This window comes from Dasypus novemcinctus, chromosome 9 (assembly GCF_030445035.2).
Source record: "Dasypus novemcinctus isolate mDasNov1 chromosome 9, mDasNov1.1.hap2, whole genome shotgun sequence".
Lineage (NCBI taxonomy): Eukaryota > Metazoa > Chordata > Mammalia > Cingulata > Dasypodidae > Dasypus > Dasypus novemcinctus.
In genome coordinates, this window is record NC_080681.1 from 20746855 (window position 1) to 20766888 (window position 20034).

General features: G+C 34.7%; 1 pseudogene; it reads left to right on the top strand.

Moving 5' to 3' along the window:
- Window positions 1–252: 252 nt before the first annotated feature.
- On the top strand, window positions 253–1906 carry LOC101440332 (ezrin pseudogene; annotated as a pseudogene).
- Window positions 1907–20034: the final 18128 nt, after the last annotated feature.

Genomic DNA, 20034 nt, shown 5'->3' on the forward strand with positions numbered 1-20034 from the left:
GGAGAACTTCCTAGTTGTCTTTGTTAAATAAATAAATAAATAAATAACTGGCAGCCTGGGAACCTAGAAGCCCAGCAGGAAAGGGTATGGCCAGGACCCACTGCCTCGCCCACCGGGGACTTTAGACAGCACCATGGCATAGGCTCTTAGGCAGCAGCAAGAACTCAGTGGTCCACTTTGCAGGCCCTGAGGTCCTTCTGCAGCAGAGTTGTGTTTCCTAAGGATTTGAGGAAAACCCACCAGGAACCAAAAATGCCAAAATCAATCAATGTACGTGTGCTTACCACGGATACAGAGCTGCACTTTGGCAGCTTACCAAATATTACTAGAAAACAGCTTTTTTGATCAGGTGGTTAAGACTATTGGCCTTTGGGAACTGTGCTACTTTGGAACCCAGTATGTGGGTAAATAAAGGAATCCCTACCTGGGTGAAACTTGATTAAAAACTTATCTCTCCAAGAGATCAGAAAGTAGAATCCTCTCCAGTTCAAATACTGGAATGATGTTCTACCCTGAAGATGTGTCAAAGAAGCTCATCCAAAACATTACTCAGAAGCTTTTCTTTCTTCAAGTATAGGAAGAAATTCTCCATGATGAGATTTACTGCCCTCCTAAGACCACAATGCTCTTTGGCTCATGTTCTGTGAATGCCAAGCTTGGAGACTATAAGAAAGAATTGCATATATCCACTTATCTCAACTCTGAGAGCATGATCCCTCAAAGAGAGATGGACCAGCACAAACTCACAAGAGACAAGCGGGAGGACTGGATTCAGATGTGGCATGCCAACCACAAGAATGCTCAATCATAATGCTATGCTGGAGTAGCTGAAGACTGCACAGGACCTGGAAATGTATGGGATCAACTATTTTGAGATTAAAAACAAAAAAGGGAGAGACCTTTGGTTTAAAATTGATGCTCTTGAGTTAAATATTTATGATAAAGATGATAAATTGACCCCAAATTTGGCTTCCCTTAGAGTGAAAGCAGAAACCTCTCTTTCAATGAGTTTGTCATTAAACCCATCCACAAGAAGTCATCTGCCTTTGTGTTCTACTTCCACCCCTACCCCACTCCCACCTGAGAATTAGTACTGATCCTGTAGCTCTGCATGGGGAACAACCAGCCCTGCCTACAACAGCAGGAAGCTTCACACCATCAAGGAACAGACCGGGAGGAGAGGCAGTAGAAGCAGGTGCAGCAACAGCTGGAACCTGAAAAGAAGAGAAATTGACATTGAAAAAGAGCAGACAATAGGAGAGAAGGGGGAGCTGATGCTAAGGCTTCAGGACTATTGGGAAAACAAACAAACAAACAAACAAGAAAGCAGGGAAAGAACTCCTTTATCAGATTCAGAAAGTCCAGCAGCTGGGGGAGGAGAGGAAGCGTACCCAGAAGGAGGCGGGGCGCTTGGAGGTTGACCATGTGACTTTCAGCCAAGTTGGAGCTAAAGCTGGAAGCAGCTGGCTGCGGAATGCAGGAGTACACTGCCAAGATTGCCCTTTTGGAAGAGGTGAGGAGGATGAGATTGAACGTGGCAGCATAGGGCCAAAGAAGCCCGGGACTACCTGGTGAAACAAACGAGGAGCTGTACACCGCCAGGCGTGAGTAACCACGTACAGGAGCTCCTGCAGGAGGAAGAGTTGGAGTTCACCAACTAGAGCGCCCAGCTCTCCCCAGCTCCTGGAACTACAACTAGGAGGAGCGGATCACCCGGGCCAAGAGAAAGAGCGCGTGTAACAGCTTCTGATGACCGATCAATGAGCTGTCCCGGGCCAGAGACCAGAACAGGAATTCACAGTGACATAATGTGCGCGGGAGACAAGGCCACAGACAAGTACAGAACGCTGAGGCGGATCCGGCAGGGCAACGGAAGCAGAGAATCCACGAGGCTGAAGCTACGTAAAGCCTCCCTGTGGTCGGGAGGCAGGGTGCGGTGAGGCAGGTCTGAATATGACGACTTCTGACAGTTGCTCTCAGGCCTCCACGGATGTATTTAGTTGAGTAGCTGAGTAGAAACCCTCTCATCATGTTACAGGTTCTTCAAAAAGAGAGCAGTTACTTCAGTGAATGTTCTGGGGTTGGGGACCAGGAGAAGTTCCCCTGGTTTCTTTCCCCCAACTCTTAGTGTCAACCAGGACTCATTTTTATTACCATTATTGCATCACTTCCTTTTATATGCTTGGAGCAGGATTGATTTGAATTAAGGGAAGATGCCTGTAAAATCTGAAAAACAAACTTCACAATGACATGTGTGCTACAAGATTCATTATAATTAAAGAAAACTTCATTGTGGCTGATATTCTATGCCATACACTTCTCTGTATTTGAAATTAGTTCAAATTGATTGATTTTTTTCTTGATTTGGATCCATCTTCGTATGTTTATGTTTTTTGAGGGGTGAAAATTCTTTAGAAAATTGGATATAAAACACTCTCTTACATACCCACACTGATTTCCTTCTTCCAGTTACTCAGTTTAGTTAACAAAAACCCCCACAGTAATCATTCTGAATAAACGATAGAGGACACTCTTGGCTGAAACTTTTTTAAGTGTTTTGGGATTAACATTTAAAAGGACTACATTGTTGGACTTCTAGACACCTAATTCATGATCAGCTATAGAGCAGAGTATTTTTATATAAGTGATAATAGAAATGTGTAAATTAGATTAAAAAGGAAAAGTTTTAATCTGTATATTTTGTTACCTTTTACAGAATAATTAAATATATGTACATATGTATATTAAATTCCATTGTTCTAGTGTGTTGAAGACCATTGGATTACCTAGAAAAGATGAGATGCTGTTCATTTTTGCCTTTAGTTTGATTCTAACAAATTCTGCACGACTACTCCACACATATCAAGTATTAAATGGCTATCACATTATGAATGGACAAAAATAAAACTAAATCAATGAGTATTTAAAAGGCAAAGAGCACACTGCTAAGGTAAAAAGATACATGACTAAACCATAAACCTTGAAAACACAGATGACTATTCTTTGTGGCCAGGAGATTGTTTCAGGCCATCCTTTTCATTTTTATAATTTTTTGAAAGGACACATGAAAATACACCAACGTGATGATAGCCCCTGAATTTTTTTTTTTAAAGACTGTGCTGCACTTTTGAAATTGTGTGCATGATTTCTTGCCTAGAGCCCTGCCGAATCTTTTTTCAAATTCATAAAGAAAGTCCCTCCGGATATTTCACAGTGTGAGGATACACAGCCTCCTTTCCTGACAGGTCATTATTGCATATCATGCTGGGATTAAGAATGGGGCTGGCGAGTGGCTGCCCTCCCTGCCTCTTCTGTAAATGTATGTGGGACTCAGGCTTTGGAATCTTAAATGTCCAGAGAGCTCAAAGGGTACCTGATGATTGATTTGCACTACAGGAAAGGGCTGACACAAGAATTGAGGTTTAGTTCAGCAAGATTGCACTCAGAGTCCTTGGCAAAAGTCACATTGCATAGGGCTGACTACCATGAAGCTATGACCACCTGTGAAGGATTTTATGACTCAGGCTACATAATATCTTTTTGTTGTTATTGTTTCTCTTTTTAAATTTCATAATTAAAAGCAGTTTCTTCAAAAGGAAAAAAGTCTGACTGCAAAAGAAAAGTCTATCAAGTTCTGAGTGAAGAATGGAAACCAGTACAGGGTAAGAGAAACCATAGGGAAGCATATGCTATAAGTCTAATTAGTCTGCAGCCTTCTAAGTCGAGGCACATCACAGGAGAGATTGTGCTTGCAGCAAAGCTTCTTCCTTCTTTTAATGGTGATATACCTTTGAATCATTAAAATATTAACTTCTAGAAAACGTTGTACCACACAATTCATGGTTTCACTTTATGTAGTCAAGAAATCACTGGGGGAATTATAACTAATATTATTTTTTAATATTTTTCCTTGTGTTATGCTCATTGTAAGAAAATTTAAAAATACATAAACATATAAGAAGAGAAGGAAAATCACTTAAAACTCAAAACACAGAGAGTACAAGATGAATACCACTGAGAATGCCTGACAGGATCACCAGGAAACTCAAATCTACTGAAAATGTCGTAAGATGTCAGACAGTTTGATTTGTTGTTATAAGCTAACAAAAATTTTAGTTGACTAATTTTTCAAGTCAATTAAGCAATTTTTTTCCATTTCCTAAAACTACTTTTTGTTTGTTTCATATACAATAGACACCTAGAAGCAAAGATAGTCGAGTCAGACAATTGAATTAAACCAAGGTCTAAAGCTAATCAGAACCAGGTAATATAAATGACTCTGTCCTCTGGCATAGAATAAACATTCAGATTCAGTCAAACTCTATTGATACTTTAGTTGTAGTAGCGGTTCATTAAAATCTTCATAGAACATCTTCTAATATACCAGCAATATTTCTTGCCAAGTTTTGATCCATATCTTTGGCTGGAACAGGGGACTCTGAGGACTCTGAGCACATGCCAAAGCCTTGAAAATTGATATTCCCAACCTCACACTATCCCAAATGGCTATGTGGTTGTTCATAATATTAATATGAAAAGTTTTTATTTTTGCTTTGTCTCTGTTTTGAATTTACCCTCGGGGTGGTTATTATTTATAGAAATGAACATTAAGAGGTTTATTTTTATCTTTAAAAAAATACAACTAATTAAATTTATAAATGTAAAAGCAGTTCATTTTTAAGCCTTTAAGTTGAGCTTACTCACCTTATTCCATTTACATGTTTAGCAAATTCTAAACTTAGTTTAAGGGGCTTTGAATAATTTCTAGTTCCATTTACCAACTTAAATACATTTAAACATTTAAAAACTAGAAAGACCTCAACTAAAAAAATAAGCCTAACATGATTGTACAATTTAGATAGTTTAATTTGAAATTACATGGGTTTTAAAATGAAATGACATGGTTGACCCCCCTGTGAGTCTAGTGGGCCAGTTTTGTTCAACTTTACAGAGACCAAGAACAAATATAATGCTTAGTTTTAGTACTTTAAATATTTCTACATTCAAATTAAAAATCTTTCTGGTATTGAAATTTACCACCACTCTTACTGAGGAACTATTACATCATACTTCAAATCTGGAGTGTTAACTTCTTAAATCTGCCATGTTCGTAAATCAGCTATGTTATATTCACATCATTGGATTCATCCACATCTACTCACGACTCCCACACTGCTTGATTTCTTCATTGGATTTTGCATCTATTTTCCTCTTGAGATAAACAAGTGTATTTGCTGCCCAAGTCTAAAGATTTTTGTATTTGTAGGGCAATTGCATTATTTCATATACTTCTTGAGGTTAGACAACACTTTAGGATATTAAAATGATAGTTGCTTCATTTTTTGAGATACCTCTTTGTACTTCACCTGACTATTAGATCTAACATATGTGATGTCTCCTTACAAACCATTTCCACTCTCTGATGTTGATTCTGTAGGAAGAAGTTTAACCATAGGTGGTGGTCAGGATAACCTTGCCCAGAATATTCCCTACTGGGCTTCTCTCTTCTTTGAATAGACCAAAAATTCAATACAGATGGACTTTAGTAGGCATGTGGGCTCAAAGAGGATAATAATGTTGTTCTGAAACTGGGATTTGACATTCTAAGAGTTTGGTAATAATAATTGATCATTCTCCTGAATTTTGGCCTCAGAAATATTTAAATTAAGAAGGAAAGGTAAATTAGAAGGTGACTGATTTCTGGAAACTTTATATGATGCAGCACTGTGAAAATACAGGTCAAGTGGCATAAGAATTACCCACTGCAGTGATGGAAGCAGCAGAAAGCATCAAACTGTCAAACTAGGATTGTGCAGCTTTTGGAAATCCTCCTAATAAATAATGCCTTCTTATTATCATCATCTTCCTGCATAGCATCTCACTCGTGTATTAAACTGAAAAAGAATCTTTATAAATACACTTCTCCCATTTTTCTTGAACATACCCAGTTGAGCATATTGGTCCAAGGGGAATCAGAAATTTTGCAACAGACCTAGGACCAACCACAATTTGGAGCTAAACCAAGTCAAACTCAGAAAGATTAGCCTACCCCAGACAAATTATAGCCAAGTAACTGAGGGGGAAAAAATGATTGCATGTTTTTTTTTTAATGTTTTTTTTTGTTGTTGTTGTTGTTTTTATGCAGCAATAATGTGGCAATAACTATCTAGTGCACCTTTTTAGAATCTTTTCACAACAGATAAATGTTCTCTTGAGGAAGAGTTCCTAGAGATTGGGAGCAATAAAAGAAAAGTCTAAGCTTTCAGAAAAGAGAAGAAAGAGGAAACCAAAACTATTGTCTTATTGGAAATTTTGCCTAAAACCATACTTTAAGAAGAAAATCACAGCTCATGTTGAGCAGATATATGAATAATCCTTGAGGTCCATGAGGTTATTACTTATTACTCTGAAAGGAATATTTGTGATTAGAAAGGAATCTAACAATCATTACTCACTTTACAGATTGGAAAAAAAAAACCTTTAAAGGTATTTTATTTTATTCATCCAATAAATATTTTTGAGCCTTTATTAGATCCAGAGATATGTGTTTGTATGGTGAGAAGGAGATATTGAAACTATTTAGGAGGGATTTATATGTAGATTCCAAGTAGGCTTCAGCAATATAAATCAATAGAGAATGCTGACTGATGAGTTATCATCAGCATTCAAGTATTAACTGATGGTAATATTTTGGTTCTAATATTCCAGGAAGAATCCAAAAAGAAGAGGAGGAGAATGCTGAGAACAGAACTCGAATAACACGAGCATTTAAACAGGGAACAAAGGAAGGTCGCAAAAATGTGATCAAGGACTGGACATAGAATTAGAAAGCCATTTTATGATTGGAATCACAAAAGTCAGAGGAGGAGAGGATTTCAATTAAAAAGAAGTGAATAATGTTCACGAGCATTTGGCTATACCACTGGCAAAGTTTCCATTGGGTTTGGTAACTAGGAATTCATAGATGACTCAATTATGGAAACTCCAGAATGGGGAGAAACAATTAGCCAAATCACAGTGGGTTGATGACCAAATGGACTCTTTAATAGAAAAGGTATTCGGTGGAGACGCCTCTTCCAGAAACTTGACTGTGAATGGAACGGAGATGAAAAAAAATCTCAAATGCCTGATTTGATCCTACTTGTTCACGAGTATTCTACTGAGCTTTCTTTCTAAAACTATCTGTATCGACTTGCAACTCCTACCCTCTGGTTTATTGGACTTATCCCAGCCAGGTAACAGGCAGGTGAAGAAGGTCAACCACCACACCAGAGAGCCAAGAGTGCCTGCAACTGCAAACAGTAGAATTGCATCCATCATCCAGGTGGAATCGAAGCACCCTCTCGATACAGAGGTGGACTGGACATAACCATCCCAGGGTCCACAGAATGGAGGAATAGGGTATAGTTTACAGTGGATTTACTGATATTCTATTCTAGAACTAATGTGATTGGTAATGGAAGTAAATGTAACACTGAGATGGAGAAAGTGGCCATGGTAGCTGCTGGGGGTGGGAATAGGAAGAAGAGATATGATGTGAGGGCATTTTCAAGACTTGGAGTTGTCCTGGGTGGTACTGCAGGGACAGTTACTGGACATTGTGTGTCCTCCCATGGCCCACTGGGTGGACTGGGGGAGAGTGTAAACTGTAATGTGGACAATTGACCATGTAGTGCAGCAGTGCTCAGAGATTTATTCACCAGGTGCGGTGGGTGTCCCATAATGATGGAGAAGGTTGTGGTGGGGGGGGGGGGGCGGGTAGGGGGGTATATGGGGACCTTATATTTTTTAATGTAACATTAAAAATAAATAAAACTAGCTGTATGCAAGCTTAAAATTTGTCATTTTCATTTCTCTCTTCATTGTGCTATTTTGCTATTTTTTCAAAGGAGTATTTTCCTATATGGTAAGTAATAGTTTTGTTTTGTTCTTTTTTGACAGGTTTATATAGTTATCAAAATGACCTTAATCCTGTATAAGAACTACACCCAGATTCCTAGTTCTGCTTTTAGTATGTGTATTCTTAGTTATCTAAACATTGTAAGCCTCTAGTTTCATAGATGGAAAATGGGGTTAATATTATATACTTCATTGATTGGCTATCAGGATTAGGAAAAATATGAAAATCCCATAGGGACTGGCACAAAGTAAACAGTAAATGAAGAGTATCATTTTCAATGCTATTAATATTGCTATAGTTCAAATAGCAGTATGCAACTTTGCTTACATGGAATAAATCATTTAATTTGATGAAAGCAGTTGAAGTTGCAGCCACCTAAGCCCAAACTCGTTTTTTCACAGACAAAATAGAAAAATTGTCATAGTTCCTAATTTTGCTTCTTGAGCTCCATACACACACACACAATCAGTACCACCACTACTTACTCCTCATACTTCATAAATACTCCATAATTATATATCCTTTAGGTTCTAAGTAAGAAACTTAATACAAAGTTCATCTCTTGTCCTTCACATCAGAGTCCTGCACATGATCAAAACTTGGCTGAATAACACACCAGGATCTTCTCTATCTCCGCGGCGCCTCACAGCGTTACCTGCTCTCCTTTTGTCATCAGACTTTTACTCTCCTTAGATACATTTGTTCTTGTGAGAGCTAAAAAGCATCTCAATATCTGCTATCATGACTACCTGTTGTATGACTACCCTAACCCCCGCCTTTACCCTCTTAATAATGTGCTAGAGTCAGATGGAAAATTTTGCCGAAACTAAATACATCACAAAGGATCCTCAAGCACAGTTAATTGATACTAGTATATTCTTATCTCCTCTATGTATTTGATTTTAAAATACCTATAAATGAATGACTTATGAAACAGTGAGAATTTCCTATAAAATTGTAACTTGGAAAATGTAATTTAGTGAGTAAAACAATTCCTCTTTATTTTGGATCAAAACAGGGCAAATACTCATTTAATTTTAATCATTGAGTAATTTAATAACAATACAAATTGACAAAATGTTTTAAAAACACATTTAGATAATATTTAAGATAAAAACAAAACATAAACAAACCCTGGGATTCTCCTAAATTACTCTTTGATTATACTCTTATTTAAAAAAAAAAAAAACTCTGTTACGTTAATGTAAAAGTCAATCATTTTACTGATTTTTCCGAAAGCTAAAGCAAGACTTTTAAAAACGAAGGAAAGGGAGGCTCCAGCCCCATTGTAACTAGAGATGGAAATGAAAGCAGCTTTATGGGAAAAGGCTTTAGATTATGAAGTTACTGATAAATGAGCAGATAGGAAATCAAGCAGCGTTATCTGACATTCATTTCAATTCAATAGCCTTTCTAAAATCCTTTAATAGCATTTTCTTATTTTAAGCACTAATGCATGCGTTTGTTTGATATAACTACATAACAAATAGCACAAATTTAGCAGCTTAAATCCACATGTATTATTATCTCACAGTTTCCGTGGACCAGGAGTCCAGGCACAGCTCAGCTGGGTCCTCTGCTCAGGGTCTCTCCAAGCTGGAATTCAGGCTTCACGAGGGGCAGCAGTTTCATCAGAACCTCAATACAAATTTTAGTATTCCACCACATCTACAAGGATAAAAACATGTTCTTTTTGACTGATTGAAGAATTTAAGAATTTCTAAAAGTCTGGCATAAATGTAAAATATTATGATGATGATTACTCTCACATGAGAGACTTAATAAAATTATTCTGTTCAAAATCACCCAAGTCTTTGAATTTTTGTTTGTTTTCTCATCTTGCTCCTCAGCCACTAAAATGAAGTTTTGCCTATTATATTCTCAAACTAATTTCCTGCTCTACTTTGAAATTAATCAAGGGACAACTTCTTGGGAAGCTATTTGGCACTGCAATGAGCCACACACTTAGGGTTTTTTTTCTTATTATTCGGTCTGGTTTTCCCTTTGCTCTGTCTCATCTCATTTCTTCTCCGTTTCTTCCTGCAATATCACATTGCAAGCTTCTATCTAATTTTCACTACACTCTCATCTGCTTGTCTATTTTTTGTTCTGCTGCTTATCAAGCAGTTCTTCCCCATAGAAGTACTTTCCTTGGAAACTACGTGCCAGGTGTATGGTACTAATTTGCAATGCTACCAGATGAATCTTGTTTAATTTTCTTTTTAACTTTGCTTTAAATTTACAGAACAGCAAATGTTCAAAATGTATTGAGCAGCAGGAGTAACACATTTTTTTCCCCCTGAGAAGAATGGAAAGGTACATATATAGCCCATTTTATTTATACGTAAACACAGTGCTGCTCTTCTACAGGTGGTTGTGTGCAGGTGATTACCCACAGCAAGGCACCAGAAGATAATGGAAATTAGTGCACTCAGCACAGCAGGAAACATTTAGCCATTTAGGTATACTTTAGGAAGCATCTCTCAATGGATGGGCTTACAGAGTGTGATTCTGAACAGCAAAGCAAAAGTTAGCATCAAAGATATTAAGTCTATGTCCCACCTCATACATCCAAGTGACAAAGACTGTTAGAAATAACTCTTAACTTTAAAACTGCAAAATCCCTTTTATAAATTTCTAAACATGGAAAAGAACATTATGTGAGAAAGTTATTTTTGGGGGGTTGTCACTGGAATCCCATTTAGTAGCATTACAAAATACATTTACCTATTAAAATATTTAATATTTTTTAAAAAGTTTTGACTAAAAACAGTTATTTGATATTATCCCTTTTTGTTAAAATCTGAATATTTGTTAAAGTTGATAATGATACTAAAAACTAAATTACATATATACCTATAAAGTATGTGTGAATGTTTGGTATTCATTGCAGGTTCAACAAAATTATGATGAGTTTAATTAGGGATATTTCATTATAAAATGACATCTAATAATTTTCCATCACAGAAAAGGAATGCTCTGTCATGACTTTGACAATTCATCCAAATATGTCTACATACTTCCTGCAATATCACATTGCAAGCTTCTATCTAATTTACTTATTCCCCAAGATTGTTTCCTACAGTGCTGGTTTATTCTATTTTAATGTCTTACAACACTTTAAATTTTGTAGAGAAAATACCTGTTTTCTGTAGGCTCTAATTTTTTATCTGTTTTTTAATCCTAGTTTTGACCTTGAAATTATCCAGAATAAATCTATATCTTATACATTACCAACAAGCAAATAATTTAAATGATTTCAATCAAAAACATGTTAAGGTCAAATTTCTGAAACTTTTTTCACTGATTTCCCATTTATCTTCTGTATGCAATCTAGCTGCCTATTACCCAACTTACATGAGGGGAACCTAAAATCACACATGATAGCATAGGCTAAGATTACAACAGACATTTTTGTAAATGTTGCTTAAGTTCTTGCTGTCAACTAACATCCTATTTTTTTTCTTGGTGTAAAGTTCTCAAGATAGTTCTTTTGAATTCTGAAATTTACATTTGACATTTAATAACCTTTGTGTTGAATTATACTTAATTATTCTGTGAGTAAATATTAGTGCCAAGCACTACCCAGCTGCTGAATGTGCATTGCTAGGCACAGACACAACCTCTCTGATCACATGAATGATACAGTCTCTAGAAAGACTCAAATTATTAATCGAATAATCACAGCAATAAATGAAAATGACAAACTAAGAAAGAAGTCCCTTTTACTCTGTTCACTTATATTTATTTCATTTTATCTTGTAAGATGTGCCCTATACTTTCAATTTGGCAATGTTTTTGACTATTATATAATTCAATGTGTTAAAAATCTGTTTGTTTTGTGTCAAGTGAACTACTAATGAGCATGTCCATATGTCTTTAGACAAGACACCTCTTTGAATCTCAGTTTCCACATCTAGTTAAGTTCAGATAATTACATTGTCCCAGCCTACAGCATAGGCTATTATGAGGACCAAAAGAGATAATTTTATTTGAAAGCTCTTCGTGAACTGCAAAATGCTATACAATATGTATTATTGTCTGATTTTATACACCAAAAATAGAACCTTGTCTGTGTAATAAAAGCTTCCATTAATCTACTAAACAATTATCATTAAATATATTAATACTACAAGTTAAAAATATAGTCTTACTCTTTGGCCCAAATTTCATCATTTTGTTCATAAAGATACTATGACAGAAAGCCAAATGCCTTGCTGAAATCAAGGTATAAAATACATATATTTTTTTCTATTTCATTTGTGTCTCATTCATTCACTAAGTTAATCAAAACATCATTTTGCTCCTCTTTTTTTCTCACCCTTCCCAGTGGTTTCATGACTAATTATCAAAGAATTGATGGGCAAAGGCTGCCAGCTTTTTACTTACCCCATCTTCCTTTTAAACTTTTTGAACAATAATATTCTTAATACATTATGCAAAAGGATAAGTATTAATACATGTTGTATCTTTCCCACTCTTTAAATTTTGTTTCCAGTATCAAAGATAGCTTTTCTTTTTTCTCCCCTTTAATACTGAAAAGGAAGGTGGACTCATAATGAGCAAGAGCTCTGGAATCATACTGAGAATATATGAGTGAGCACAGCTTTCAAATAAACTTTCATCCACCTAGTATTTTTTTTTTCCTTTTGGAAATGGTTAGTTATGGAACATATTTTATTAATTACTGTTTAAAATTTTGAAAAGATGAATTTGTGATTTATAATATATCTTCTAGCGTCTATCACAATAATTACCCTCAAAAGTTAACATTCTTTGTTAATTACCATCCCTTGAACAGCAATAGATAGGGAAAATTAACATGTATTAATATTTTGACAAATTTCAAAGTTCTACTTTGCATTGTCTCACTTAACACTAAACCCAAACATAGCATTAATTAGAATGTTTGTACTCTTTTAGCTAGAGGCTATCAAACTGATCTACATGGGTACATAAACAAGCCAATCAAGACTTTAAAAACTAACCACCACCCACACATTCCATACTGTCTTTAAATCGACACTGAATTCTTAGTCTAGTGTGCCTTGTCTACACACTCATATTTAAAGCTTTCAAATATAAATTTACCTCCAGTTTAAAAATTCACTCATCAGATACAAAACTAAAATCTATGCCTAACATTATTCTTCCCAATGAAAGACTAACATGCTCTCTCACTAAAATGAGAAACAAAGCAAGAATTTCCACTTTTTGCTAATCTTACGCAACATGGTACTAAATGTTCTAGCCAGTTCAGCAAGGCAAGAAATGTCTCCTTTAGATTATTTCTGGCTAGTTTTTGTTGTTGTTATTATATTAGCATTTAATGTGCATCTGAGAATTATTTATGTTGCTTCTGCTTTAAGACTAAATAGTAAACAACATTGTGAATAAAGCATTTGATGGCAAAGGAATGAATTATCCTCAGTGAAGCACCTAGAAAGTTGTCCTTGGTTTCAAATAGCAGGAAATTTATAAAAAGCGTAATGGTATTATGTTGATAACTTTATTCTGCTTATTAGTTTATTTTTTCTGTTTCCAGATGCAATTTTATTTTATGGTGATGAAGTATTGACAAAGATATAAGCTCTGAAGGTAACAGTAAAATAAGTGTGTACCTGGTTCAGAGCCACATAAATTCTACATGAAGGAATGCTTTTTAAAAAAATTAAAATAGCTCCAGAGCTGCAAAATCTAAAAGGTAAGCAAGATATACTCTCCCAAGAGCACTTTAGCAGTTGTTCCATCCTCCACAAGCCTGGTAAAACGATGAAGCAAAGGAAGGGTGTGGAAAAGTCCTGCAAAGCATTGGTGGCAATGATAAGGAAGAAAAGCTGTGGAACTCACCTATTTGTCTTGGAAAAGGTTCCTCTTATTTGAACTGACCAAAGCTAATCAAAGAGGAAAGCTCAGTAGGATTTTTCTTTTTCAGCTCCAGGAAAATGCATTTTAAGAAGAGCTTTTCCACCTTTGCATATGATCAGACAAGAACATAGCAAAGGGCATTGTAGAGTTTTAAGCAAAGGAAATTGCTAGTTCTAATGCTTTCTGGAATATGTGTATATATTAGATGCTTCCTTTCCATCCAAAGATAGCTTCTCTCCTCTCTCAAAGAAGGATTAGCCACAGTTTTCCAACTTGAATGTCACCCAACATTTTTTGAACTTTTTATTTTGAAATAATTTTAGACTTAAGGATTTAAGGTATAGGAAGTGAACAAAGAATTCATGCAGGTAAAATGTTAACATTTTGATACATTTGCTTTCTCTTTCTCTCAGTATGTACATCTGTGTATACACACACACACACACACACATACATTTTTCTGAAATGATTAAGGGCCTAAGGTGACATTCACCCATTACCCCTGAATGCTTTAATAAGCATTTCCTAAAAGACAAGGACACGTTTTTATGTAATCATAGTATAACCATTAAAATTAGGAAATTAACATTGATGCATTACTATTAACTAAGTCACGGGTCCCATTTACACTTTGCCAATTAACCCAATAATAGCAGAAAATAAAAAATGAAAAAAAAAGATTTCTACTTCAGAATGTAATCCAGGATCAAATATTGCATATATTTGTGACATCTCTTGAATTCTTCCAGTAATTTCTCAGTTTTCCCTCTTCCAACAGGACTTCAATATTCTTATAAGTACAGGCCAGTTTGTTTTGTAGATTGTTCCTCATTATTTGTTAATATTTTCTCCTGATTATATTCAGGTTATGCTTTTTCATTTTTGTCAGGCATATCACAAAAGTGATTCTGTATTTTTCTTGGTGCACCATAGCACCACAAGGGTAATTTGTTCCATTACTTGTAATGTTAACTTTGATGAGTTGGTTAAGGAGGTGTGTGCAAGTGTTCTCCATTACAAAATTCCTGTTTTTCCTTTTATAAAGAGGAAATACTTTGCCACTTGTATGCCTATGTAAATATCTTTGTCTTCAGAAAATTTTTACCCACTCATTTTAGTATTCATGAATGGGTCATTCTTTCCTGAATAAATTATTATGATGGTTCACAGTGATTTTCGAATTATTCTTAATTTATTAGTTGTCATTATAATGTACAGAATAGCTTTCCCTTTCCCCATCTGTATTTATGTATGTAGGTATGTATGTATTTATATCTAGATTAGAAATTAGAGGAAAAGTTGGGAATGAAAATTAGGATTGTCTACTAGACAGGATTTTATAGTTATAAAAATATTTGGGTTGAACTGTTTGCTCTTTTAGACTTCTTTCACTTTAAAACATAAAGTTCTACATCAAACACCAGCTTTAGAAAGAAATACAATAATATTTCATATTGTGTTTACACTCACAGTGTAAAATTGATACTAAAGAGGTTCCTCTTCCTCAACTAATAAAGCTGAAAGATACTTACATTCACTTAAACTAGACAGCTTAGCTCTGCCCATCATAAATATGTGAATTGCAAATATAATTTCAAATGTTCTAGAAGCCACATAAAAAAGTAGAAAGAAAAAAAGGAAATTGATCTTAATAATGTATTTTATGTAACCTAATATATTCAAAATATTGTCATTTCAGGCTCTAATCAATATAAAATTATTAATGAGATATATTCAATGATTTTCCTATTAAGTCTTTGACTTCTGTTGATATTTTCCACATAGCACATCCTAAATCAAACCAGCCACATTTTGAATGCTTAATAGTGATATGTGGCTGTGGCTACCACATTGGAAAGTGCAGATCTAGATAAATGAAACCAAAGGATGTATTAAATCTAGTGTATACAGATATGTGACTTAATTAACCTTTCTACTTCACATATGCAGGCACAATGTGATTTAAAAATAGAAAAATAGGTGCCATAGTAAAGTCATAATCATAATACTATAAAAATAGCACTAAAGATAAATATACTCATATCAATGCAAGAGTGACTTTAATAGAACATTTATAATGGATTAAATTGAGTGGAATGATTTAATTAATCCTTATTTTAAAATATCCATATTATATTAATAATTTTGTATCAGTTTGTCTGAAACAAAATTTTTATTAAAATCTGCTAGTACAGGTGTCACAATGACCATAGTCTTACTAATATGGGACACTAGTTTTAAAAATACATATACTATTGTTAAAATTCTTGACTGAAAAGCACATATGTATGTACATATATATATGTACACACATATATATACACACAGACACAGACACACACATATTAGAAAAACTGTTTCTATTGGACCCTGTCCCCAAAATATATTCCAAGTCATTACCTTAGGATTAAACATCTTATAAATAAAAGTAAGAAACTCTTTATAAAATAGTTCAGTGTATATTTAATTTAAAATAAGGCCTATGATTTTGGGAGAATATATGGGAGTAAATATAATGGCTAACTTACTAGGTACAAGGCACTGTCCTAAGTACACTAGCTCATTTATGCATGTTAAGTCATTTAATTTCCACAGAGTGCTATGATCAACATTATAACAATTACAATAATTTTTCATTTAATAAAAGTAATGCACAAAGAAGTTAAATAACTTTCCCTTATTTGCAAAAAGCTAGTAAATGTTAGATCAGAAATTCAAATACATGCAGTCATGAATGAGTCCAAAGAAGTCCTGACCACCTCAAGCAAGATGAAAGGAAGGAAAAAATGGATAAAATTATCTAGTACAGAGACTATATCTGACTGTAAATGAAAGGTGAGGAGTTGGCCTGTTTGCAGAAATGCCAACAGTCCTGATAAAACTGTTGAACTAGTTTATATATTTAATAAATTTATTTCTCTGTGCTAGTTGCTGTATGGGGCATTGGGGTACAATAATGCATAAGACACACAGTAGAGAAGTAGGAATAAACAGTAATTACAATGTATTATAATATGGAAATTGTTCTCCTAAGAACAAACACAAAGTGATATAAGGATATAAAAAAATAATACGAACCCAGCCTTGGGCATTAGAGAAGGATAAGTAAAAAGCTGAGCTGAGTCTTGGAGAACCATTAGGTCTTGAGTTGATGTCTTGCAAATGTATTTCAAGAAATCTGACAAATATTGTTACTATCTTGGAGGTAACATCTCTTAGATGCACCTCAAAGTCAAAATATGATTAAAGATAATCATGAAATTAACTTCAAAATCACACATGGAAGGGAAAATGAGAAGAGTGTGTATTAATAATTGTGTCTTTTCCAAAGCAGGTGCTGGTTATAAGCTTACTATAACTTTATCTCTACAGTCATTTTTACAGATATGCCACTAAAGCTTCAGAAGGGTAGGAAACTTGCCCAAGACTAGTGTGTCAGAACTCTCTGACTTCAAAGGGTCTGGTTTTTTAAAATGTAATAACCATCCCCTCTGATAAATAAGAACTGCAAACTGCCACATGAGAGAAAGTGATTTGTTTACTACTTTGGGTTACTCAGAGAAGACAAGAGGCTTATAAAATATTCAAACAAGTAACATTTTTAAAATAGTTACTAAGGAGTTTTCTGTAAGTTTCCATAGCATGTATAATGATAATGATAACAGCATTTTAAATTTGAAGAACTTAAATGGTACTATATAAGGCTGGTTCACTTCTCTTACCTCATTTGCTCATATAGCATAGGTAATTACAGACCAGGAGATGCTATTTTAGAGATGAGGATGAAAATACCTAAATATATCACAAATTTAAAGCATCCAAATATATAGCAGTTATACCCATTGATGCTTTTGTTAAGATACAAATTTTCCAAATAATTATTCTGTTCTTGTTTAACTGATCATGTTTATCTGTTTTTATTTAACAGACAAAAATCTGAGGATTTTTACTCATTTTAAAAATAAAGTATTTGTGATTAGGAGGTAAATTAAACTTGAATCAATGGAGATTTTTTAAAGCAGCAACAGCTGAGGGATTTATTTTAATAGCAGGCATAATTGTTACTTTATTAATATTTTATAACAATTATATTTTTATAAAGACAAACCTGAAATATTACATCTTGAAAATGTTTTTATTTAAGCAACACTTTACTAGAAATCATAGAGGCACATTTCGGAATGTGTATCAAATAGTCTCTGAATCTCCTATTATGGATAGTCACTCATTTTATAGATTTATCATTTTAAACTTCACAAGTAGTTGACTGAACTGATATTTCTTTTGGATGCACTTTTTCTTTCTGAGACCTATTACTAAATTACACTGACACATAAAATAGAAGAGTTCAAATAATTCTTCTGTTAAAACTGAATTCGTTTGAAATTGAATGCCAAATTGAAAATATAAGTTCATAGTAAAATAACTTTGAATATTTATCATGTCTTTAGAATAATAATGTACATTTTAAAATACACATTTTGATGTTATTTGCATCACTGATTTATGTTACACTTAGAATTTTCAAATGAGAAATTTCTTAAAAATAAGAATTGGTAAGGAATTTCTAATGATATTTTATAAGGTGACTTAAACAATGTAAACAGAAAATGAGGAAAATATTACTCAGGCATTGGTAAAATGGTTGTATGGCTAACACATTTTGCTAGTTAATTAACATTAGTTCACAACTGTCAGTATTGTGAGAATCAGTCAAGTAAATAGGTCACAATTTACTTGCTGATCTAGCAAAAAAAAAGCATGTCAGATACTTCATTTATCTGTGAATATCTTTGTTTAGAAATTTTGGGAGAATCCTGCTTACTTCATCAGGAATTGCACTTGTGTGCTCTTCGTCAGAAAGAAAAAAAAAATAGTTTTCTTAAGGTGACTTCTCTGAAGCAATGTAGGTAATACATAGAATACTCCTATATAAGGAATCCTTTTAGACATCTGTTGCTGTGAAATATGACACTCCAAAATTTAGAGACTCAAAATAACACTATTTATTATAACCCTGTGTGTTGACTGTGCTCATTTGGGTGGTATTAGTGCTCCATGGGATATAGCTGAGCTTGCTCACAAGGCTGTTTTCACTTGCGCTTGTCTGACTCGAACACCTAAGGTGGCTTCTCATTCTCTAAGGCCTCCCTCTGTATGACTTCTAATAATTCAGTTTTCTAGTCTGTACCTCCTTGCAGCGAGATGACGAGGCTTCTAGAGGAGCATACCAAAAGGATGAGCCCCACTGAGCAAATGCTTGCGTCACATTTGCAAATGTCCCATTGGTCAGAGAAAGTCACAGGACCAAGCCTAGGGGCAGGGTATGTTACTTGATTAAACCCAGGTCCATTTTGGAGCAGTTCTCCACAGCCCTTGGCTCTATTCTACTTTTCAGTAAACAAATGACCTTTGCCTGTAGCAAAGTAGCTCTCTAAGACAGTAGAAAGTTTTCTCCTGTAGAAAGGCAAGAACGCAAATAGTGTTGTTGTTGTTTTTAACATACTTTAAAAAATTTTAAAGATAGATTATATAAATGTTACATAAAAAATATGTGGGATTCCCATATGCCCCGCTCCTTACCCTTCCCATATTTTCCCACATTAACAACATCCTTCATTAGTGTAGTACATTAGTTACAATTGATGAAAACAATTGGAGCATTGCCAGTAAGCATGGATTATTGTTTACACTAGAGTTTACACTCTGTCCCACACAATTGTAAGTTAAGACAAGAATTTAATGGCCTGTATCTGTCATTGCAATGTCTTTCAGGACAATTCCAAAGTCCCAAAATGCCCCATATTATATCTATTTTTCCTTCTCCCTCCCCTCAGAACTTCCAGTGGCCACTGTCTCCACATCAATGATAAAAGTTTTTCCATTGCTAGAATCACAAGTCTATAGTAGAATAACAGTAAGTCTACTCTAGTCCATTGTTCATTCCCCAGTCCTAAGGATTCTGGAATGGTGATTCCCACTCCACCTCTAAATAAGAGGGGTCTTAGATCACATGGGGCAAATGTATGGGACTATCTTGATTGCAGTTGCAGGCTCTCTCTGTTTCTTGAGATGGTCATTGTCCCCAAATAGTTTTAAATTGCTTTTGTCCAGTTAGCCCAAACTGGCAATGCAATTCTCTTTAAAATGTAGAGATCCTTCTACATATAGGATTGGAGTACACTCCATTAGATAAAATTCACACTGATAAATATTTTCAAGAGATGTCCATCTCTACTTTGGGATTTGAGATAACATACTTTGGG